General features: G+C 38.1%; 1 pseudogene; it reads right to left on the minus strand.

Moving 5' to 3' along the window:
* Positions 1-1,017: 1,017 nt before the first annotated feature.
* On the minus strand, positions 1,018-22,649 carry LOC143888614 (acireductone dioxygenase 2-like; annotated as a pseudogene).
* Between the last annotated feature and the right edge of the window lie 2,420 nt (positions 22,650-25,069).

Raw genomic sequence — 25,069 nt, forward strand, 5'->3', positions numbered from 1 at the left:
GAAGCTTTATTGGGGACAAGGATTTCATTTAATACATTTTAAAAGAAAAGCAAACAAAGTTAAATACAAATAAAAAAAAATCGATTTTCAATGGGGTACAGGCTCTCTCAATTGATCTATTGAAGCAGAGAGTTCTATTGATGTATCATTTCCCACTAAATAGTGAGTTCTATTGATGTATCTTTGAATGTGAAATTTGACAACTAGGGGTGCAAGTTTGGCCCTGTGAGCCCAGACCTCCCTATCAGGATCTGGGCTGGGGGCGGGCTTGGGTTCACTTTTGCAGGCCCGAGCCAGGGTCGGGTCGGGCTCAGGGTTGTGACCTCGGCCCAGCCCGACCCGGTTTACACTATTATGCTATATTTTGATATTTACACTAGACCATCTTGGCTTTTAGTACTTGAAAAAGTTATTAGATTTTCCAAAATGCCATTACAAGCCAATTAAAGAAGAAAAGAAAGCTTGTTTGTGTCGTTATAAAACCTTGCCTATGCTGATTCACTAGGGTCAATCAGGGCCAGCTCAGCCGGGCCCTGCCCAATCAAGGCAGGCTAGGGCCGGCTTGGGTTGAGGTTTCTTAGGCCCTAACTGCGGGCTAGGGTAAGATAATGGGATCTAGGGTTGGGCTAGGGTTTTGAAAAGCCCGACCGTGTTGCAGCCCTATTGGCAACATACTGACTTATAAAATTAATAAAAAAACTACCAAAGGCTACCAAAAATTAGACACAGTCCTCCCAACGATTGAATCCCAAGACTCATGTACAAGTATCCCTACATAAAATGTATATTTTGGTGTATCAAATACAATATGTTCAACACAAAGTATCATGTTAAACTAACATTAAGTAACTATAGGGTTTTAGTGAGTTTCAATCACTTATTACAAATCCATGCAACCCTCTGAATACCATCCTAAGGCAGGTACAACTTTAGCTAAATATTGGAAATTATTACTGACTCCCAACAGTTTCCCAAGTATTTAAACTATGACAAGAAATACCCATTCCCCCAATACCATTAAAGAGCTTCAACAGCTTGGTTGGGAACTTCCTTCTTCACAAAAACTTCAATGTATTCCTTCCTGCAAATCAACGCAAATGTTGGAAATAGGTTCACCAAATAACGGCAAGAATATTCATGTGGGAAAGAGAAAAACACCACTGGCCTATGTCACAAGTATCTCCGATATTTTCAAAATATCGCATTTTTATCGCGTCATTTTAATAAAACGACAAAATTCTGAGATTTAAAAAACATAGCGATATTTTCATTCTTTATGATAAAATATCGTGATTATATCACAATATTATCCTGACATTTTTACAGTATTTTTATTTTATATTTTTTTCTTAAATTGCATATGTTTATATATTTTTTAAATAATTTTATTTTTATCATTTTTCCCTAATATATCCCAAGATTTTCCCTTGCTGATAAATCCCGAGAACGAAATTTGCGACATAGCCCGTGGGTGCAGTAAGGTACCTACCTCACAGGAAGATCATCGTGAGGTTGATTTTATGGAGTCCACACTGGTTCTCCCAGAAACAAACGCATTGCCTGAAAAAATATGCAGAGCTCTCTTAAAAAGGTCTGTTGGTAACATAGAATCCAGATACTAAGGTGCAGCAAAGAAGAATCAGTCCAAGTGCAATACCTTGATGTAGTTGTCAGAGTCGAGTGTGAAACGATGGTAAATCCCAGCAGGTAAAACAATCATTCCTCCTTTTTTCACCGCTACGCGGATCCAGCGGTCATTTTGATCCCGCGGTCATTTTGATCCCTCAGATCAAAATAACCTTCACCATCAAAGAAAAGAAAACATGACTAATTGCACATAAATCATGGCCCAAAGCTCAAAGCATAGCAGTTAGATATTCTTACCACTTCCCTCCAGACAATATCGGATCTCTTCATCAATGTGAAGATGCTCTTCGAAAAAGATTTTTATCTTGGCCTCATAGTTTGGTAGCTTTTCCGGGCACACCTCACAAATGTCCTGCAAAACTGTGTCAATCCATCCCATTAAAATTAAAATTCAGATCCCCTGCATGTTCCATCTCTCCCTCTTAACCGAAAAACAAATGAATAAATATCACAAACCACGTAAGAATAACCCCTTTCTTCACGAATTTGTTTCAACTCCTCGTCAGTTTCATACTTGTCTGCATCTAAACACCAGCTGAGAACTCGTAGCTCTGAATCATAATGATTATTGTCAGGAAGTTGGTTCATAACCTCATCAATGGCGCCATTCCAACAAAAAAAAAAACGCAGTAATGGCTTGGTGATAAAAAAAATACATGGTAAAAAAGTGGACCTGCAAGTTTATCCAAAGAAACAAATGTTAGGATTTAATCCTAACGGTGGATGTGGCCTAAGCAAGATCAACGGCCGAGATCATTTTAGTTAGTTAAGTGTTTAAAGAATAAGATGTATCCCTTTATTGTAAAAGGGTATATTTGGAACGGGTGTAAACAAAGAGACGTTTGAGAGAAGGGTCAACGTGATGAGGAGTAGCATCCCTTCCCTCAAACGTCTATAAGAGAAGCCTCTGGTCCCTGCTTGTACACAACCAATCTTTTCCATTCTCTGTGAATCCACGTCTAAGAGAAGAGGAAAACAGTCCCCATCACTGTCTATTGTGGAACAAGAAGATATACCGGAGTGGAACCATTTCAAGAGACAACAAGACAATATCCATGGCTTCCGGTATGTTCTTTTACTATTTCAATTTCAATCCATATTGTTTACTGTGATTTTCTCAAAGTTGGACCACCAAAGATCCGTTGCCCGTGTTCCTTTTATGATGAACACTCACATGTGGTATCAGAGCCACGGTTCCAGCGAGAAAATCGCATTAAAATGGTAAAAATTGAAAGAAATAGGGGTTTTCGTGTAAAAACCGTCGTATTTTGTTTGCCTCCATCAATCCAAGAATCAGATCAACAATTGAGTGCTAACGGAACGTTTTTTGTGTTCCTACGAATCCAACGCAACAAACAGTTCGTCGATCCGATGTCTGGATTGTATTTGGCCTCCATTTAAAGTTAGAAAATTCACTTTTTGGAAAGTTTTGGGCATCGCCTGAAAACGGCGTGCTGCCGGCCGACCGGTTGCTCTGATCAGAGATTTTTTGGCATGGAATCGAAGTTCGTCAAGAGACGAATCCAATGGCGCAAACGGCGCCTTAATCGGAGGTCAAACGAACTCCCAACATTAAGTCGAAATTTGCCCATAGCTTTAGATTTTGCTGAAATTTTTTGGAATTTATTACTACGGTTGTAGAAGACAATGAACAGTGATGGGCCGAGGCCCACGCAGGCCCGTTAAGGATCCATCAAGGATCCGTGATTTTAAGAAAGGCTCAGTTGACCGATAAGACCCACATGACCCGTCTGGGCCCACCAGACCCATCCAGAACCGGCCCAGACCCGTCCAATCACTATTTTAGGCCTAGTTTGGCCATTTTTGGGAGTTTTTGGGCCCGTATAAGATTGCTTCTAGGGATTTTGGACCCCTCTGAACCCGATTTTGAGGTCCGTTTTTGCATTTGAGACCCGGTTTTGAAAATGACAGTGTAATTTTCAAACTTTTTGATTTTATAAATTTGGATTTTAGTCAAAATTTTTGGGTTTTGAACTGGCTTAGACCAGTACTTAAGGTTTTGGACCATTCTGGACCCATTTTTGGGGTCGATTTTGACGTTTGAGCACTGTTTAATGAACTTATAGTGTATTTTCAAGTCTTTTGACTTTAAAAGTTGAGTTTCGAGCGAAAGTAGGACCTCTTTTGGTGCCCTAAGTGTTGTAATGCACTATTATGATGAAATGGGGTTGATTAATATGTTATTAATCAATCATTTCGATGTAAAGCCTCACTATTGTTTCTTTTGATGCGAAACCCTTGGTGGTTTCCATCTTGAGTTGGAAAACTCTAGAAGATTGAATCTCATGCGATTAAGATATGCTTGAGGACTAGAGTTTTGCTAATGGGGCAGTAATAACCAGTGATTGTTTTGAATAAATCTGTGAGTGGCTAAAGTCCTATAGAATGCATTGTTTTATCTTGTTGGCATGGTTGCTTTGTTTGAAACTAGTTACTTCAATAAAAGTAACTATTATAAAGTTGATTTGTGTATATTTTGAAAAACCCCTTAGACAATGATCTTTGGTCTATCATGGAACTTGAAAGTTGGTTTTTTATACACAAGTTTATTACATTGTTCATTATTTTTAGTTGAAATTGAACTATATCTTATTATGATTGGTCACTAAATGAATGAACAAAGAATTGCGATTCCGACTGGGAAACGAAATCGCTTAAGGTTAAGTGGTTAATTTTGAGAACCGTGTCGCATACAATGACACATTTATGGACTATGAACCACTTTCAATTGCGACTATTTGTACAAGAGCAACCAACGGATGACTGTTGTTTTGTACAAATAGGCGGTGAGAGAGGGCTAGGCTTGGGTAACCTGGTTTGGGGTTGTGCTTCTGCCCAACAGTGATGTGCACCTCAAGTATAGGGTTATCTGGGCCTAGTTGGTCTCATGGGAGAGCCAATTGTGTGCCGTAGCACGGCCCAACGGACGGCCCACGGTGACACGCCTGGTGTCTCGCCAGAATCACAATATTGTGATTTCCTGAATTGAAAATCGTTTGTGTGTTGTGGCACGGCCCAACGGACGACCCACAATGACACGTCTGATGTTTTGTCTGGGTCACATTTTTTGTGTTTTTTGTGATTCTGGGCAATCTAACTAATTTTCCCTTAAGATAGATTGACTGAGTATTGTATGTGAGAACCAATTGTGTGCCGTGGCACAGCCCAACGGACAACCCACGGTGATACACTGGTGTCTCTTCATAATCATGGAATTGTGTTTTCTAAAGTAGAAACCAATTCTGCATCGTGGCACGGCCCAACGGACGGCCCACGATGGCATATATGGTATCTAATTAGAAGCACACTTATGTATCATCATGATTTTATACATTTTAGTCATTCTTTTCAGTTGGATTGATTAAATTCGTGGATTGAGTTAATTAAACTCCATTTGTGGACTGAATAGGTGTTATAAGAAGTGAGCATGTTTGGAACTGCAAGTCTGTGTCTGTGACATTGAAGTTGTTGGTATCTTTTCTAGATACCGATTATGTTGAGTACTTTAGTGGGTCAGAAATCTTAGCAAGTGATGGAATAGATTTGCATAATTCAAGACTACAAAAGGCTAGAGTATGCATCATTGAATGACATGCTCACTAAACTAACATCTAAAAGATGCTTATGAATAGTGGGAGTTCAATGTTAGTATCAATCTAGTAGTAATGGAAGAGCCCCATTTCTGGATGCAATTCGAGATTTTTTTAAGACTCGAAAATGCAAAGGAGTTCTTGAATGTAGTTTGTGAATATTTTTAAGATCATTCGAAACACTTGCAAATACCCTTATGATGTGTTTTGATAACCTTAAAGTATATTAACCAAAGTAGCAGTTTTTTAGCACATTTTAAAAGACTTTAAATTCAGAACCTTGGTTGTCCTCACTTTACCCCTCTTGGTTATTTTAAAATGGCAACATTAAGTAAAGTGGTCAAAAAGCATTTTCGCAAAGGCAACATTTAGTATCTTGCAGATGTATTTGCTCAATGATTCAATTTAGAGAGAATGAACTTGGTATCAAGTGTCATCCGAGTGTGTGACATATGACACATAATGTATATATACCCTATGTTTGTAATGGCTAAAAAGTTAAGGAAATATCCTGTATTATGATTCCTGTTTAGTAAGTACTCCGGAAAAGGTTGGTGGATAGATTAAGGCATTGCTATTCACATTTAGAATTCTATGTGAGGTCTTCTTGCGAGCCAGGTGCTTAGTAGAGAGAGTATACCATTATATCGGAAAATAGAATAAAGATGGTAGTTGAATCCATTGTTACTCGCCACTCTTTTCTGAATATTGGTTTCATATGGACTAGAAACCTTATTCTAGAAAACGTGATTATTTCGGCTATGAATCAAGATTTTGAAGTATGATGGATTGGCTCTAGTTTTTCATTTCCATTTAGTGATTTTGGTTCTCTTCAGGGCAATCCTTATTGACTTGGATTGTACTTCTCTCAAGGTCAGACTTAGCTCACCTTGCATTAGAATGAGATAATTAGTAATGTTAGAAATAAACGAAGTCGAGTGGACAAGAATTCATCCAATCAGTGGGTTAAGTTTTGAACCACATATCTGATGATAGTTTGGTAAAAGAAGAATTCTAGATTCACTTGATTTTACTGATTCTAGTAATGGTACGGGGTACATTAAAGGAAAATATAGATAGATTAATCAGTTTAGGGTGTCACCGTGAGTATCAGTCCATTAAAGGTCATTCACAATGACATCTTGGATCTTTTTTATCTGGCAGTTGGTGGCGGAAGGCGTTGCCCTTTTTGATAAATTTTTTAGCCATAGCTAAGTGTGTGTCTCTCTAATCAGAGATAGTTGGCCCTGTCTTTGTTTGTGATCTATAAGGTAAGAGTGAAGAACTAACATGACTTAAAAGATCAAAACAATGAGGATCAATTATACAACTCTTTATAACCCGCAAATAAAAGGATTGAGCCCTATGACCACAAGTTGCAATTTCATAGATTATCTTAAAGTATTTAAGGGTTTTAGGTTCTGTTGGTTGACCCATAGTACGTATATTGTCGGGATAAAATGTGCCACACATTATACATGTTTTGGTGGTGATGACTACCGAACAATCATTGATATGGTCACATTAAGTGAGAATGTCAACTTTTGTTGATGACCATATGTCTTTTTGAGTGGGTGAGAAATGACTAAGTAATTTCATTTCTTTCAGTCAAGCACTAATGAGCAATCAAGAAACTCAATGGCTCGAAGCCATGAAAGAAGAGTTTCTCTCAATGAAACCTTGTCGAAGACTTAAGAGTCAAGCCATTTGGCTATATATGGGTCTTTACGACTAGGAGAGACTCCATAGGTGGAATTAAGAGATATAAAGAAAATTCAATTGCAAAGGCTTCACTCAGAAAGAAACAATATGACTACTTTCTCTCATGTTTTAAGAAATATTCTTTTGGAATGGTCATGAAGTTTGTAACTCGTTGTGATCTAGAATTACAATAAATGATTATAAAAGTGACTTTCTTAAAAGGTGACCCATTTGAGGTTATCTATAACCTGAAGATTTTGAGGCTAAGGAAAGAGGCACATAGTCTGTAGACTTAGAGATTCTGCTTAAGGTTTAGAGCAGACTTCTTGACAATAGTACATAAAGTTTTATTTAGTACTCTATGTTAGATTGTAAGGAATTGTCACAGAATAATGGATATATCTTAAAGTCAGTGGGAGTAATATTATCTTCCTCGTGTTATGTGTTGATGTTATACTACTTGTAGACACCCCATTTTGACCGGACCCATGTTCGTTGTGTTTGTGCGAAACCCCATCCAATCACCAAGCTAGGATCCCAAATTGCATCGCAAGTTAGGTTAGGGTCTCACCAAGGCCCCCGCCAAATTTCATCTAAATACCACCCTGGTTCCTACCCGAGCCATCTTATAGTGTAACAGAATGGTCATATATTGTGCTATATGGGGGCTATCCACAGGAAAAGAAGGGGGTGCGAATTTATCATTTCTCTATATAAGGAGCCGAATATTGCATAAACAGGGGACTCATTTTTACAATCAGAAATTAGAGCAAAGGAGGCTCAAAAGGGTGCAAATACTGGAAATGGGGTGTGCTGAAATCAGCAAACACCCTAGCCATAAGATGACATGCAATTAGACATTTGGGGAGGGGTGTAATTACCAAAGCATGGGGGTGCTGAAATCAGCACACCCCTCACCTATAAAGATCCTAATCGAACAGGGCATCAAAGGAGGGATTTCATTTTTTTATTTTCGTTTGGGTTTTTGGCCGAGCAGAGAGAGAGAGAGCAATGGGTTTAGGCCTGAGAGCAATTCGATCTTCATCTTCTTCCCCCTTATCATTCTCCAGGTTTTTCACATCTCGAAACCCTAACAATCCCTTCCGATGCAGTGTTTCCACTCCCGACCGTAAAACCCCAGAAGTCGCTGCTGCCGCAGCACCGGATCCAGAAATCCCTCCTTCCTCCGTCGGTGGTGCCCGGATTCATTTCCCCAGCCCTGAAGATGCGATTGAGGTCTTCGTAGACGGATTTCCCATCAAAATCCCCAAAGGAATGACCGTTTTACAAGCCTGTGAAGTCGCCGGTGTAGACATCCCTCAGTTTTGCTATCACAGCCGCCTCTCAATTGCCGGAAATTGCCGAATGTGTCTCGTTGAAGTCGAAAAATCACCCAAACCTGTCGCCTCTTGCGCCATGCTCGCTCTTCCAGGGAGAAATCCTTCTTCTTTTTTTAGCCTTCTTCTCAGGCAAGTTTCTGATCTCCGGCCATTTTTCCGTTCAAAGCTCCGGTAAGCTCCGATTAACCATGGCCAGTATACTACCTAAGCTTATTTCTTGGCTATCATCATTCTCTATCTTTATCAACCATAGATCTGTCATTAGAAACCCTAATCTCAGCTTTTTGTCATCTGATCTATCATTTATCTGTAGAAATCTTGGATCTGTGATTCTCTTAGCTTCAAAGCCATAGATCGATGCTCCAAAACCCTACATCTAACCTTCTTAGTATAGATTCGATTAGTCTGAGCTTTCGTCTGAATAACCTCACCTAAATCCATCTCATTTCAGCTCAAGCCCTAGTTTAGAATCCGAATCTGATAATCTTTGTTGTTATTTCAATATTTCTTCTCTTCAATAATCTCATTCCAGCAGGACTTTGAAAGATCAAAAAGAAGAAAAAGGACAATCCTCATAACTTCGGCCTCTAACCCCAATCGAGCTCCAATTATTATTTCCTTCTTCAACAAACATCTCGCCAGGAATTCAGCGAATTGGATTTTTCTGAGGGAAACTTCATCGGAAAAGAAGTTGGAAGTCTCGTTGGCCATTTGAAAAGAGGAGAAAGAGCAGATTCAATGGACAAGAATAACACTCTGATTTGAAGTTCGAAGGTAATCCAAACAATCCGGATTCAGGTAAGTTTAATTTTGCCTTTGATGTTCAGCCTTACATGTTTTCTATAATCATTTGAAGATATTTTGCTATGCTTGTTATGGTAAGGGTATGGATTTCAACTTTGGGGTCGAGGTGTTGATTATGCTTTTCTTTGATATCCATGTTATACGTTTTGGTCAATATAAGGAGGTTGAAATGATTTTTACATTTAATATGACTTGATTAATCTTGATTCTCTCATTGATTTTACTCATGATTATATTGTCTCTATTGCTTACCCATTTTGAAATCCAAAATGCATTTTCTACATTGGGAAGTAGAGGAAATGTTCATTCTGTTGATCTCATAGTCATTAAACTGTGAATGTATGATTTTATGGTCCTTCATAAATGGTGTGAATTAAAATTTCCTAGATAGTTGAGATTTAGTTTCATGTCAGTTTACTCACAGGATATGTTAGCACGATCATGTTCTTATTAAATTGTGTATTTCTTTTGTTCTTTGCATCCTCCTATCATTGCAAGGGCGATAAAGGAGTCATCCCAAGCCATATTAGGTTATTGATTATTATTTCTTTACTATCATCTACTGACGTTTGCTCATTGCGCAAGTTTATCTTCTTAGCTGAAACACTTTACGGTATTACTGCATTTTTTATCTGTCATTTACTGCTGTCTAGATGAGATGTGTTAGGATTTTATATTAGGCAATATGTATTCGCCACATTGTAGATAGGCGCTATGTGCACGCCATAGGTTTTTTTTACTGCATTTTTTATCTGTCATTTACTGCTTTCTAGATGGGATGTGTTAGGATTTTATATTAGGCGCTATGTATTCGCCACATTGTAGATAGGCGCTATGTGCACACCATAGGTTTTTATTACTGCATTTTCTATCTGTCATTTACTGCTTTCTAGATGGGATGTGTTAGGATTTTATATTAGGCGCTATGTATTCTCCACATTGTAGATAGGCGCTATGTGCACGCCATAGGTTTTTTTTTTTACTGCATTTTCTATCTGTCATTTACTGCTTTCTAGATGGGATGTGTTAGGATTTTATATCAGGCGCTATGTATTCGCCACATTGTAGATAGGCGCTATGTGCACGCATAGGTTTTTATTACTGCATTTTCTATCTGTCATTTACTGCTTTCTAGATGGGATGTGTTAGGTTTTTGTATTAGGCGCTATGTATTCGCCACATTGTAGATAGGCGCTATGTGCACGCCTTAGGTTTTTTTTATTTCATTATTCTGGTATTTGCCTGGCATTTTATTTATTCTTTATTTCATTTACTATTCATGATTAACTGTTAATTTTAGATTTCCTTTCCTGTACATCCTATACCTTTAGCTGTAGCTTGCATGTGTATGTCCACCAGAACATAGACACCGGTTAGGCATGTCACTCATAATCTAGCTATGTTTAGGTGGCACACTTCTTTCATTTATCTTTTGTATGCTTATTATTTCTATTTCTCAGGAAATGCATGCTTAGGTAGACGACTCCTGAGGATTGTTCCCATTTCATATGATTTTACCCAAAATTCTTTGGGTCTAATAATAAATGGCATAAGAGACCAAGTACTTCCACTCGGACGAATTGGAGGCGCTCTTCGGACCTTCTCCATTCGTAATCAGGCACGAACCCATTCATTTCTGGTTATTCATGGTATATAGAGCATATTTTTTTAGGATCCATGGCCGTATACCATGGATGGCGACTCTGAGTTTTGTTTTGTTTCGAGAGTTCCTTGGTAGAGCTCTCCTTCACGTGTGGATGATCCAAGAGGCCGCTGGGGGCTCGTCTCTCGCCTCTCTCCCGGATCGGGGTCCACAGGCTGGCGACTTTGCTGGGGATATCTTAGAACATTGCCTAACTCTAATAAAAATGCCATTTTTATTATTTTGGAGAAATTTGGGTGAAAATCATTATAAATGGGAATTCTTTCGCTTAGAATCCAGGGGCACCAAATAGGTGTTTAAAACAAGGGATTCACACACTACACAGCATACATCATCATATTTTTATTTTCTTTTATTGATTTTTATCATTATTGGCTCCACGGGATAGATACAATGCATGCCATATGGGATGTTATTACCCTGATGGTGCTGTTGTATCTAGACCCGACCAGTGGCTTTTACTTGCACCTCTCATGGTCATGGCCTATCTTTTGCTATATTCATTGAGATTTTTGTCCGTATATCTCTTGATTATAAGATCAGGACTTACTTTCTAGTAGAGATTCCTAGTTTGAATCAATCAACATATCTAAAGAAGACCCAAATGAGTGGATTGAGGATTCTTTGAGACCCTGTGAGTGTAGGTCATATTATCACTGTCTATTTTTTACCTTCATAGACAGTCTCATTTTGACATTCCAACTCAAAATATTAATGGATATGCTCAAGATGGCTTTTATCTCAGTTTGTTCAGAATTTTTTATCCCATGACTATTGATCTAGTGTGTGTACTTCCAATTCAAAAGTTTAAGTTCAACAAATGATTACATTTCCAAAAAACTAACCACTTTCAAACACATTTGATCAAGGCAGTTTATTGCTTCCCCTATATTGCCAACATAGCCTTTTATTGTCCCACTTAACCCTGGCCTTGTAGGGTTACCTTTTTTGAGATTCCTACTTCGGGATCGAACTCAGTAGATACCTTTATCATGGAGGATGGTGTATTGCCCAAGAACTTTCAGTGCCACTCTCTTGCTCATGAAGAAGTGTCCAGTTTCAAAGTTTGTCTTTTGTTGAGTTTATACCAATTCTTGTGTCAAAGTTGGTAAGGCTAGTTATGTCATCAATAATTCGGAATATATAATGTTTGTCAGTCTTCTTATGGAGTCAATGTCCAGTCTTCTGTTGAGTCTGATGTAGAGCCCGTTGGGGCGCGTCTAAAGTCATCAATGTATTTGAAGTTTTCAATTCAATAAATACTTGAATACAGCGTTATCTGTATTGTTATGATTCACTCTTAGATCTAATGTTTAAATAAACAAAGACACCCTTCTCGGATGAGAATGCAAACGAAATTTTTCTTGAGATCTGAAAAATGATCAAACTAGAGAAAGTGCGTCTAGCATAGCCACTTAAAGAGGAAATCGAAGCTATTGATAGTGGTATTGAAATCCGAAACTCAGGAAAGATGGATTGGCAAAACTTTATCTCCCGAGGAGCGCAAAGAATTGATAAACCTATTTAGAGGGGTTCATAGTAGTCTTGCTTGATCCTATAAGGATAAACGGGTGAATGCCGGGGTATGGTGCAAAGCAAGACTCCATTTGTTTGAGACATCGGGTCAAAGAGCAAAATTCAAGAGAGATGGACATCAGACATCCTATGGAGCTGATGAAGAAGTAAGAGAAGACTTTCTCAAAATGAAGTCATAGATTTGAGCCCTAAAAGAACAATTGTGCTGTGTATTTTCATTATGATTCTGAGGTGGAATATTTCAAGAAAAAATGACATTTTTAATGTTTATAATATGAGAGAAAGACAAAGAGAAGGGAATGTGTCCCTATGACAATTCTTTTGGAATATCAAAGACCCAGATGATGGAGTCAATGAGATAGATCGCATATGAGAATCGTCTTCACTATTTGGAAACAACTGAAAGTTTAAGAATCTTGAGCATAAATTCAAGATCTCGAGAAGAGAATGGAGCACCGTGGTTAAAGTCTTGCCAGAAAACCGCCGACTCCTCAATAAAAATATTCAAAGTCTTTGAACCTTAAACAAAAGAGCTTGTGCGCCAAAACACCAGGAGGTCATCCTTGGACGTTTGAGCCTTTATAGCCAAAATCCTAACGTTTAAAAATTTGTTTGTAAACCCTTTGGGCCAAAAATTCAAATCAAACCATTTTTTTTCTAACCACATTATAAACCAGGGGCATTTTTTTTATGAGTTTGAACTACGTTATGACCTGATCCCCATCTCTTCAGGGGTACGTAGGTAGCCTGATTTATTCAGGTTCGGTCAACCTTTGGAATAAATATCAATTATTTCCTTACAAAATTTGAAGCTAAAAGCTAAACCATTCTTTGATAAACCCCAAAGCGAACTACGCGGACCTGATCCTCCATTTTTGGGGTACGTAGGTAATCTGGCTAGACCAGATTCGGTCCAAATCCTTAGAACTTTAGATATCTAACCCTTTTGAACCCAAGCCCACCTAGAAAGTCCTTCTGGTGAAACAAGCAAAGGTTCAAGGCAAATGAAAGCAAAGACAGAAAGAAAAGAAAAGAATGAGAGTCTGAAGACCCACTAGGTTGAAAACCCGAGAGGGCGACCTAGATAAAGTCATGTACTTGCTAAGTTGATAACCAAAGGAGTCCACTTATGCTAAATTAGGGCAGCGGTCTGATGGATTGAAAAATTGAAGAGACAATCCAATCAGAGGCAAAGATTTCCCACAAAGAGCGAGTTGATAAGATACAGAATGAGTTTCTCCGTCATGAAGAATTCCAAAGTTTTGAGTTGTGATTATTCGAGGTGAAAGTTGAGATGAGTGGTCTATTAGACCAGAAAAATATAAGGCATTAGTTGTAACTTCTTGCAAAGAGAGAAGTTAATTAGATGGAGAAATTGTTTCCGAACAGGGCAGGATCTTGGAATCCGAGTAGTGTCAGTGAGACTTACCTTGACATCTTTCTAAACTAGGGGCATTAAGACTGAGCAATCTGAAGGGGGTAATAACCATGACGAAAATCCTGATTGAGGAAATTAGAACCTCTTGACATGGTTTCCGAGATTACTCAGAGAGTGGCTAACCTTACCATAAAAAATGACACATTTGATTTAAGGGTGAATCAAAATTGAGTCAAGTCCCTTGAATATCATAAGTCTTCTTTGAAAAAGTCCTTAAGAGTCTGTTCCTTGTCAATATTTGTTCTCTTTTTGAAGTTTAAAGTGTTTGGCACTGGAAAGAATGGATGTACACCTTCCAAAGTGAAAAGTAAAATCTGAAGTAGATCCTGGTTTAGGAATCAAAGAAAGGCATGAAGCTTCTTATTCAGACCTGCTTGAAACATCAAAAGCCTCACTACAGAGCAAGGATAGAGAGAATTCTCAGATTCGGCCTTTGTGAAGATGGTTTTACCACTATACCAAAGAAAGAACCCATATAAATTCAAAATTTTCCTACTCATCTTGGTTTTGCTTTCTTAAGACTTTTGTCATGGAAGTACAACATACGTCATAAAAGATATCAAACATAATGATAACTGGGATAGCTATTCTCAACAAATAAAAACCAAAGAAGCTTGAGCACAGTCACTTCAATCAAATTGTTTTCTTTTGGAGTCAAGTTTTCAAAAAATCTTATCCCTAGCGAAGTCTAGAATTTGCTCTTGTAATCTTCAAACCCCCAGCAAAATGCTTTTCACTCGTTTTCAAAGGGTCAATACCTGAAATTTTCTTCAAGTTTCTTGAGTTTTATCTTCAGCAAAGATCATGCATTTTCAATCATTCTCTGCAAGGGATGACTTATTCATCTTGTGAAATCGATCAAAGTTGGTCATTTTTTTCAATCACTTCAATGAATTTTCCTTTAATAAGGTAAAATATTTTCGCCATGGCTCCGTGATTTGGAGTTTGGCATTTTCTTTTATCATTTTGTAAATTTTCACCATTGGCTCCGTGATTTGGAGTTTGGCATTTTCTTTCATCATTTTGTAAATATTTTCGCCAATGGCTCCGTGATTTGGAGTTTGGCATTTTCTTTTATCATTTTGTAAATTTCTGCCAATGGCTCCCTGTTTTGGAGTTTGGTATTTTCTTTGGTCATTTTGTAAATTTTTGCCAATGGCTCCCTGTTTTGGAGTTTGGTCTTTTCTTTTATCATTTTGTAAATTTCTGCCAATGGCTCCGTGATTTGGAGTTTGGCATTTTCTTTCATCATTTTGTAAATATTTTTGCCACAGGCTCTGTGATTTGGAGTTTGGCATTTTATTTTATCATTTTGTAAATTTCTGCCAATGGCTCCGTGTTTTGGAGTTTGGTATTTTCTTTCATCATGTTGCATATATTTTCGCTAATGGCTCCGTGATTTGGAGTTTGTTCCTTTTCTCTCACCATTTGAGAAGGTTTTTTAAAAAAAAATTGCCAATGGCTCCTTGATATGGAGTTTGGTCTTTTTCTTTCATCATTTGAAAGATTTAAAAATTGTTTTCGCCAATGGCTCCGTAATTTGGAGATTGGTCATTTCTTTCACCTTTTGAAAGATTTAATAATTGTTTTCGCCAATGGCTCCGTAATTTGGAGATTGGTCTTTTCTTTCACCATTTGAAAGATTTAAATATTGTTTTCGCCAATGGCTCCGTAATTTGGAGATTGGTCTTTTCTTTCACCTTTTGAAAGATTTAATAATTGTTTTCGCCAATGGCTCCGTAATTTGGAGATTGGTCTTTTCTTTCACCATTTGAAAGATTTAAATATTGTTTTCGCCAATGGCTCCGTAATTTGGAGATTGGTCTTTTCTTTCACCATTTGAAAGATTTAACAAAAAAAATTCGCCATTGGCTCCGTGATTTGGAGTTTGGCATTTTTCTTTTATCATCTTATAAATGTTTGCGATTGGCTCTGTGATTTGGAGATTGGTATTTTTCTTTCATCATTATGTAAAAATATTTTCGCCAATGGCTCCGTTGATTTGGAGATTGGTATTTTCTTCCACCATTTGAAAGATTTAAAAAAAAATGTTTCCGCCAATGGCTCTGTGATTTGGAGATTGGTCTTTTCTTTCACCATTTGAAAGATTTAAAAAATGTTTCCGCCAATGGCTCCGTGATTTGGAGATTGGTCTTTTCTTTCACCATTTGAAAGATTTAAAAATTGTTTCCGCCATTGGCTCCATGTTTTGGAGATTGGTATTTTTCTTTCATCATTTGAAAGATTTTAAAAATATTGTCCGCCAATGGCTCCATGATTTGGAATTTGGTCTTTTTCTTTCATCATTTGAAAGATTTAAAAATTGTTTCCCCCAATGGCTCCATGATTTGGAATTTGGTCTTTTCTTTCACCATTTGAAAGATTTTCAAAATGTTTTCGCCAATGGCTCTATGATTTGGAGTCTGATAATTTCTCTCATCATTTGAAAAGGATTTCTTCTTAAAGGAATTTCCAGTGAAGCAGCTCCGCATGTTTGGAGTCTGGACTTTTTTTAATCATAAAGAGTTTTTAGAAGTAAGAAACTACCAGTGAAGAAGCTCAGAGTTTTGGAGTCTGGTCTTTTCTTCTTCGCCCGTGACGTTTAGCAGTGAAATGCCAAATTTTGGCCTGTCTAACTGTCACTTCGCAATGTACCGCTACCTAACGAGTTAGGAGTCAGGTATATCTGCGTGGATTTATATAGAACCAGTTTTTACAGGACCATATCAATCTTGGATGACCCGCTACCTTGAAAGAGAGGAGTCAGGATTATCTGGATGGCTAAACAGACGGATTTTCATCAATGGTCTGTGTAGTTATCGCCCTTTTGTTTTGAGTTAGTTTTGACGATTGATCAAACGATATTTAGTCTGATCGTTAAGATTTGCTCATCCTTTTTAATGATATCATTTTTGGCAATGGACCAAGTGATATTTGGTCTGATTGTCCGCAAAAACTCTTATTCATCGATACAATTGTGTGTTTGAAGTATTATTTTATTCTTTAAGTGTTTCGTTTCATGTTTTGTTAAAGTTTTGGTGTCCAGTATAGTAAAAAAAAAAAAAACAAGTGTTTTGTGCTTGTTTGTTTTCAAAGCGATCTTTGTTTGTCAATAGTCTGTTGAGTTCGAGTAATATAGAGAGGATATCTCATTTTAGATGTCGAGAGTCGGAGGGAGGCCATATCTCAATGTTTGTAGATTTCGAGTTTTGTTGCAATGTCATTTTGTTGTTTTACTTTTGTGATTGCTGTTTTACTTTTGTGAATACCATTTTAAAGCCAAAAATCCAAAAATTTGCTTTGCTTTCGGATCAGTCAAAATGTGTCGTCTGTTCAGCTTTGCCATTCGCGTGACAAACAAGCTCAGCCAAAGAGGGGCATCTGTAGACACCCCATTTTGACCGGACCCATGTTCGTTGTGTTTATGCGAAACCCCATCCAATCACCAAGCTAGGATCCCAAATTGCATCGCAAGTTAGGTTAGGGTCTCACCAAGGCCCCCGCCAAATTTCATCTAAATACCACCCTGGTTCCTACCCGAGCCATCTTATAGTGTAACAGAATGGTCATATATTGTGCTATATGGGGGCTATCCATAGGAAAAGAAGGGGGTGCGAATTTATCATTTCTCTATATAAGGAGCCGAATATTGCATAAACAGGGGACTCATTTTTACAATAAAAAATTAGAGCAAAGGAGGCTCAAAAGGGTGCAAATATTGGAAATGGGGTGCGCTGAAATCAGCAAACACCCTAGCCATAAGATGACATGCGATTAGACATTTGGGGAGGGGTGTAATTACCAAAGCATGGGGTGCTGAAATCAGCACACCCCTCACCTATAAAGATCCTAATCGAACAGGGCATCAAAGGAGGGATTTCATTTTTTTATTTTCGTTTGGGTTTTTGGCGGAGCAGAGAGAGAGAGAGAGAGAGAGAGAGAGAGAGAGAGAGAGAGAGAGAGCAATGGGTTTAGGCCTAAGAGCAATTCGATCTTCATCTTCTTCCCCCTTATCATTCTCCAGGTTTTTCACATCTCGAAACCCTAACAATCCCTTCCGATGCAGTGTTTCCACTCCCGACCGTAAAACCCCAGAAGCCGCTGCTGCCGCAGCACCGGATCCAGAAATCCCTCCCCCTTCCTCCGTCGGTGGTGCCCGGATTCATTTCCCCAGCCCTGAAGATGCGATTGAGGTCTTCGTAGACGGATTTTCCATCAAAATCCCCAAAGGAATGACCGTTTTACAAGCCTGTGAAGTCGTCGGTGTAGACATCCCTCGGTTTTGCTATCACAGCTGCCTCTCAATTGCCGGAAATTGCCGAATATGTCCCGTTGAAGTCAAAAAATCACCCAAACCTGTCGCCTCTTGCGCCATGCCCGCTCTTCCAGGGAGAAATCCATTTTTTTTTAGCCTTCTTCTCAGGCAAGTTTCTGATCTCCAGCCATTTTTCCGTTCAAAGCTCCGGTAAGCTCCGATTAACCATGGCCAGTATACAACCTAAGCTTATTTCTTTGCTATCATCATTCTCTGTCTTTATCAACCATAGATCTGTCATTAGAAACCCTAATCTTAGCTTTTTGACATCTAATCTATCATTTATCTGTAGAAATCTTGGATCTGTGATTCTCTTAGCTTCTAAGCCATAGATCGATGCTTCAAAACCCTACATCTAACCTTCTTAGTATAGATTCGATTAGTCTGAGCTTTCGTCTGATAACCTCACCTAAATCCATCTCATTTCAGCTCAAGCCCTAGTTTAGAATCCGAATCTGATAATCTTTGTTGTTATTTCACTATTTCTTCTCTTCAATAATCTCATTCCAGCAGGATTTTGAAAGATCAAAAAGAAGAAAAAGGACGATCCTCATAACTTCGGCCTCTAACCCCAATCGAGCTACAATTATTATTTCCTTCTTCAACAAACATCTCGCCAGGAATTCAGCGAATTGGATTTTTCTGAGGGAAACTTCATCGGAAAAGAAGTTGGAAGTCTCGTTGGCCATTTGAAAAGAGGAGAAAGAGCAAATTCAATGGACAAGAATAACACTCTGATTTGAAGGTCGAAGGTAATCCAAACAATCCGGATTCAGGTAAATTAAATTTTGCCATTGATGTTCAGCCTTACATGTTTTCTATAATCATTTGAAGATATTTTGCTATGCTTGTTATGGTTAGGGTATGGATTTCAACTTTGGAGTCGAGGTGTTGATTATGCTTTTCTTTGATATCCATGTTATACGTTTTGGTCAATATAAGGAGGTTGAAATGATTTTTACATTTAATATGACTTGATTAATCTTGATGCTCTGATTGATTTTACTCGTGAGTATATTGTCTCTATTGCTTACCCATTTTGAAATCCAAAATGCATTTTCTACATTGGAAAGTAGAGGAAATGTTCATTCTGTTGATCTCATAGTCATTAAACTGTGAATGTATGATTTTATGGTCCTTCATAAATGGTGTGAATTAAAATTTCCTAGATAGTTGAGATTTAGTTTCATGTCAGTTTACTCACAGGATATGTTAGCACGATCATGTTCTTATTAAATTGTGTATTTCTTTTGTTCTTTACATCCTCCTATCATTGCAAGGGCGATGAAGGAGTCATCCCAAGCCATATTAGGTTATTGATTATTATTTCTTTACTATCATCTACTGACGTTTGCTCATTGCGCCGGTTTATCTTCTTAGCTGAAACACTTTACGGTATTAATGCATTTTTCATCTGTCATTTACTGCTTTCTAGATGAGATGTGTTAGGATTTTATATTAGGCGCTATGTATTCGCCACATTGTAGATAGGCGCTATGTGCACACCATAGGTTTTTTTTACTGCATTTTCTATCTGTCATTTACTGCTTTCTAGATGGGATGTGTTAGGATTTTATATTAGGCGCTATGTATTCGCCACATTGTAGATAGGCGCTATGTGCACGCCATAGGTTTTTATTACTGCATTTTCTATCTGTCATTTACTGCTTTCTAGATGGGATGTGTTAGGATTTTATATTAGGCGCTATGTATTCTCCACATTGTAGATAGGCGCTATGTGCACGCCATAGTTTTTTTTTTTTTACTGCATTTTCTATCTGTCATTTACTGCTTTCTAGATGGGATGTGTTAGGATTTTATATTAGGCCCTATGTATTCACCACATTGTAGATAGGCGCTATGTGCACGCCATAGGTTTTTTTTTTTACTGCATTTTCTATCTGTCATTTACTGCTTTCTAGATGGGATGTGTTAGGATTTTATATTAGGCGCTATGTATTCGCCACATTGTAGATATGCGCTATGTGCACGCCATAAGTTTTTATTACTGCATTTTCTATCTGTCATTTGCTGCTTTCTAGATGGGATGTGTTAGGTTTTTGTATTAGGCGCTATGTATTCACCACATTGTAGATAGGCGCTATGTGCACGCCGTAGTTTTTTTTTATTTCATTATTCTGGTATTTGCCTGGCATTTTATTTATTCTTTATTTCATTTACTATTCATGATTAACTGTTAATTTTATATTTCCTTTCCTGTACATCCTATACCTTTAGCTGTAGCTTGCATGTGTATGTCTACCAGAACATAGACACCGGTTAGGCATGTCACTCATAATCTAGCTATGTTTAGGTGGGACACTTCTTTCATTTATCTTTTTTATGCTTATTATTTCTATTTCTCAGGAAATGCATGCTTAGGTAGACGACTCCTGAGGATTGTTCCCATTTCATATGATTTTACCCAAAATTCTTTGGATCTAATAATAAATGGCATAAGAGACCAAGTGCTTGCACTCGGACAAATTGGAGGCGCTCTTCGGACCTTCTCCATTCGCAATCAGGCACGAACCCATTCATTTCTGGTTATCCATGGTATACAGAGCATATTTTTTTAGGATCCATGGCCGTATACCATGGATGACGACTCTGAGTTTTGTTTTGTTTCGAAAGTTCCTTGGTAGAGCTCTCCTTCACGTGTGAATGATCTAAGAGGCTGCTGGGGGCTCGTCCTTTGCCTCTCTCCCGGATCGAGATACACACTACTTGCTAGTAGTACTTGGCCATTTTCAGTGATATTCATACAAAAGAATTCAGGTGAAGCATCCTACATGATAAGAGTTTAGGTTCACCTAGTTGGGACTCGGGGATTCTTGAGATTGCAGAAAGCCTATATTGGTATAGTCCTTTAAGTATTGATCATGGATAAATTACTCCATTTGTAGTGTTCCTATAGTTAAAGGTGATATATTCAGTCAGTTCCAAGGTCATAGGATCGATTCATTATAGGAGCAGATAAAGAGGTTCCCTAATAGTTCCGCAATTGGGGGTTTATTGAATGTTTAAATCTGCACCTATCTGTGTATGACCTATATGGTGGGCAAATTTAGAAAGTACCAATGTTATTTATGTATGGATCATTGGAAATTTGCCAAAATATTATACATTGTCTGTAAGGGACTAAAGGTTTAATGCTCACATAAAGTAAATGAGATAACCATAGTGTGATTGGTTAATCTAATTCCAACTGTTGTCGGAACACCTAGAGTTCTACTCTAATATATTTTGCAGAAAGTCATAAATAGTGGAAGAATGTCAGATTGACACTCAGTTGTTTCCACCTTGGGTACGAAGTTTATTGTGTACTTCAAGCCTTGTACTATGCCTTGAAGTCACGGAATTTTGTCTCAGGGTTTTATCTTGTTGATAGTCGACAAGTTACTGAGAATGTATTGTGATAATTCCGCTGCGGTTTTACAATTCCAAGAACGACAAATCAAGTAATGGGGTCAATGTATTGACATATTGTCGTGAGGAAGTTCAGAATCAGTGTGTATCTGAAGATTACATAAGCATCGCACTTATGTTGGCGGATCCTTTGACTGAGGGCTTGTCACCAAAGCTCTTCAGAGAGCATGTAGCGCGCATAAGGTTGGTTGACACTTTTGATAGCCTGTGCAGTGGGAGTCTGCATTAAGTATTGAGATACACTGTTGTGATCACATTTTATTTTATGATTCTGATATATATTATTTTCTACCGCTCTATTTTGTGCACATTACGTAAATGGATTGTGAGTAAGAGGTAGAATGTCTGTAGACTATTTTGGACCATATTTACATCTTATGCATGTATGCATTTACATTCATGTTGGTAAGTATTACTAATGATATAATCGTGGGGTAGGCTATTGGGTAGAGTTGGTGACCCAATGGTTACATGGTTTATTGTTAGTAATTTTTGCTGAACGGAATATTTTATTTATTACTTAACTGACTTAAAGGTATGATTCTTATGTATGGCACAAAGATCTTGCTGGCCAAGTGGGAGAATGTTAGGATTTAATCCTAACGGTGGATGTGGCCTAAGCAAGATCAACGGCCGAGATCATTTTAGTTAGTTAAGTGTTTAAAGAAGAAGATGTATCCCTTTATTGTGAAAGGGTATATTTGGAACGGGTGTAAACAAAGAGACGTTTCAGAGAATGGTCAACGTGATGAGGAGTTGCATCCCTTCCCTCAAACGTCTATAAGAGAAGCCTCCGGTCCCTGCTTGTACACAACCAATCTTTTCCATTCTCTGTGAATCCACGTCTAAGAGAAGAGGAAAACAGTCCCCATCACTGTCTATTGTGGAACAAGGAGATATACCGGAGTGGAACCATTTCAAGAGACAGCAAGACAATATCCATGGCTTCCGGTATGTTCTTTTACTATTTCAATTTCAATCCATATTGTTAACTGTGATTTTCTCAAAGTTGGACCGCCAAAGATCCGTTGCCCGTGTTCCTTTTATGATGAACACTCACAACAAATTCCATGGGATCACGATGATGGCGAAGTCTCTGATCATCATCACTATCATCCATATACCAGGCTTGGATGACATTCTCCCTAGGATCCTGAAATAAACAAGAAATTCAAGAAATCGCCACAGATTCCAATATGCCCAAAATAAACAATATAAATGAAATCATGAAAAATGGAGTATTAAAAATGTGAGGAAGGAGTGAATGTTGTGTGAAGGTATTTTCATAAACCATTTATGAGTTGTGATCAAATATTTGTCTGGAAGATGCAAAATGGTGGATGCAAAATAAGCGGAAGCTAAGGCCTTACTCAAGGGCCTACAGATATTTAAAGAATATTTTAGTGGTACATGTATTATTGAAGGCAATTCCAGCAATGAGACTTGCATCAACCATTCTTAAGATCGTGCGCCTGTGCAACTTAGATCATCCCACCTTGCAGCATCAATTGAGATCGGCAAAAAGTTGTTTGACCACGATTTCCTAATTATCAGTAACTGTTGAAGATGGTTGCGAGGAGAGAAAACTGGGAAGCTAATATGGCGGTGGGTATCCGGCTAGTGGAAGAAAGGATTGCGAGCAGAAAAAATCCTGGATTTTTGGATCAGGCTCCGGAGGATCTCCTCCTTGAGATGCCAGATTTTCAAATCCAGCATATTATGGAGGAGTTGGAAAAGTGTTCGGCTTAGGCGACTTGTCTAAAAGTACAAACTGAATGACTATCTAGATGGTGATGACAAGTCTGTTTTGATGAATGCTATGCCGCCCCTCCCGATTTGCAAAAATTGGAGCGGGATCTCAAGAAATTAAGGACCTTGTTAAGGTTTCTAAAGGCTTTAGAAGGGGGTTGTTGCTAGGAGAAGACAATATTTCTATGGGTTTTGAAAAAGAATTGAGTCTTCGGTCTAGGGTGGTGTAAGTCTGCCCATAGCTTGGTGCAGAAAGAAAGGGTCTTGACTCCTGTTGTGTTTGTTCGACTTTTTGAGCCGGCGTATATCCTGGCCAGCTTTGTCTGTTACTATGCGATGACAGGAGAGACTCCTGGTCCCCAATGTAATTTTTAGAGTATTAATGAGAATTTGTCATCTTTCAAAAAAAAATTTAAGTAACTGTTATCCGATCGTTTAATCTACCTGTTTTAGTCATGCTATTTTGATTGTTTTTATGGCCGTCTCTTCCATCACTTTGTACGTTTTACTCATTATAATAAATCCGATCACCTTTTGTCAAAAAAAATAAAAAAAAAGAGCAAGTGACCCTCATAGAAAGTGAATTAGACATTGCTGGAATATCCGAAATTTAAAGGACCGTATAGACGATGTATATCTAAGCTTTTGACAGACACACTTGGTGGGGTCTGACTACATGTGCTTGCCACTGCCATTAGTGTCAGGGCTACAACACGGTCTTGATTTAGATGTTAATGGATAGGAATTCATGTTGCTGCATTTCCTACAAAGATAATTGGATTGTACATCATTTCCTTTGATAATTTCATTTTCCTCTAACCGCAATAATGTTCACAGCAGACGATTTAGCCAAGTGATAAGAAAGAATGAAGCTAGAGAATGATAAACCAACATAACTGTCAGCTCATGGAAGGCAGCAGCAAGACTCCGAGCCAAGGAAGCCCCCAACCAATAAATTATTTGCCGTCAAAGACATAAGAGACAATTGCAAACCACATCATGTCAGACATTACCAAGTATATGTCTATCATGGACAAGGTTTAAAATTCCGGTTTCAGCTTCGGTTTCGGTCAACATTGAAACCGAAATGTTTCGATTTCAGTATGAAATTTCGGTAGAAATCTTGTTAAATTATGGAAATGTATGGAGACATGCAAATAATGGAAAATTAAGATGAGACGTCAAAAAAAAAAAAAAACTTACCTCATATAGTATTTTTTTTCAAACACTCACCTAAAATGGTTTAACATAAAAATGGTCCATTTAAAAAAAAAATCACCTAAAATGGTTTAACATAAAAAAAACCTAGTGACGTGTTGTCTTGCATGTTGATACTCAGTACATAACATATTTTACATGTAATTTATATAAATATTTATAATTAGGGATTTGCTAGGGACCACCGCAGAAGGCATTTCGCGGGCCGGCTGTTGCATGAGAGAGCAGCCACATAGGCTAACTTTTCAACAGATTATGTCTTATTCATTTAATTCATCTGAGGAGGCTGATTTCAACAGATTTTGTCATATTCATTTAATATTTTAATTCATCTGAGGAGGCTGCTCTCTCATGCAACAGCCGGCCAGCGAAATGCCTTCTGCGATGGTCCCTAGCAAACCCCTTATGATTAATACATACACCGCATTTCACATGCAATTTATATGAGGGAAAACTGTTCGTGAGCTTGAGCTCATATAAGCTTATATGAGCTTGAGTGCCCAAACACATGGGTCCCACATTTTTTGTGGTGATCCAAACCATTCATTTGCAAGGCCCCATCATAGATAGGGTGTACCAAAAATCAAGTCCATCGTGGTGATCATCCTAACTGCTCCA

Source organism: Tasmannia lanceolata, unplaced genomic scaffold (genome assembly GCF_043159265.1).
Source record: "Tasmannia lanceolata isolate RefF3 unplaced genomic scaffold, GAP_Taslan_0.1 ptg000012l, whole genome shotgun sequence".
Classification (NCBI taxonomy): domain Eukaryota; kingdom Viridiplantae; phylum Streptophyta; class Magnoliopsida; order Canellales; family Winteraceae; genus Tasmannia; species Tasmannia lanceolata.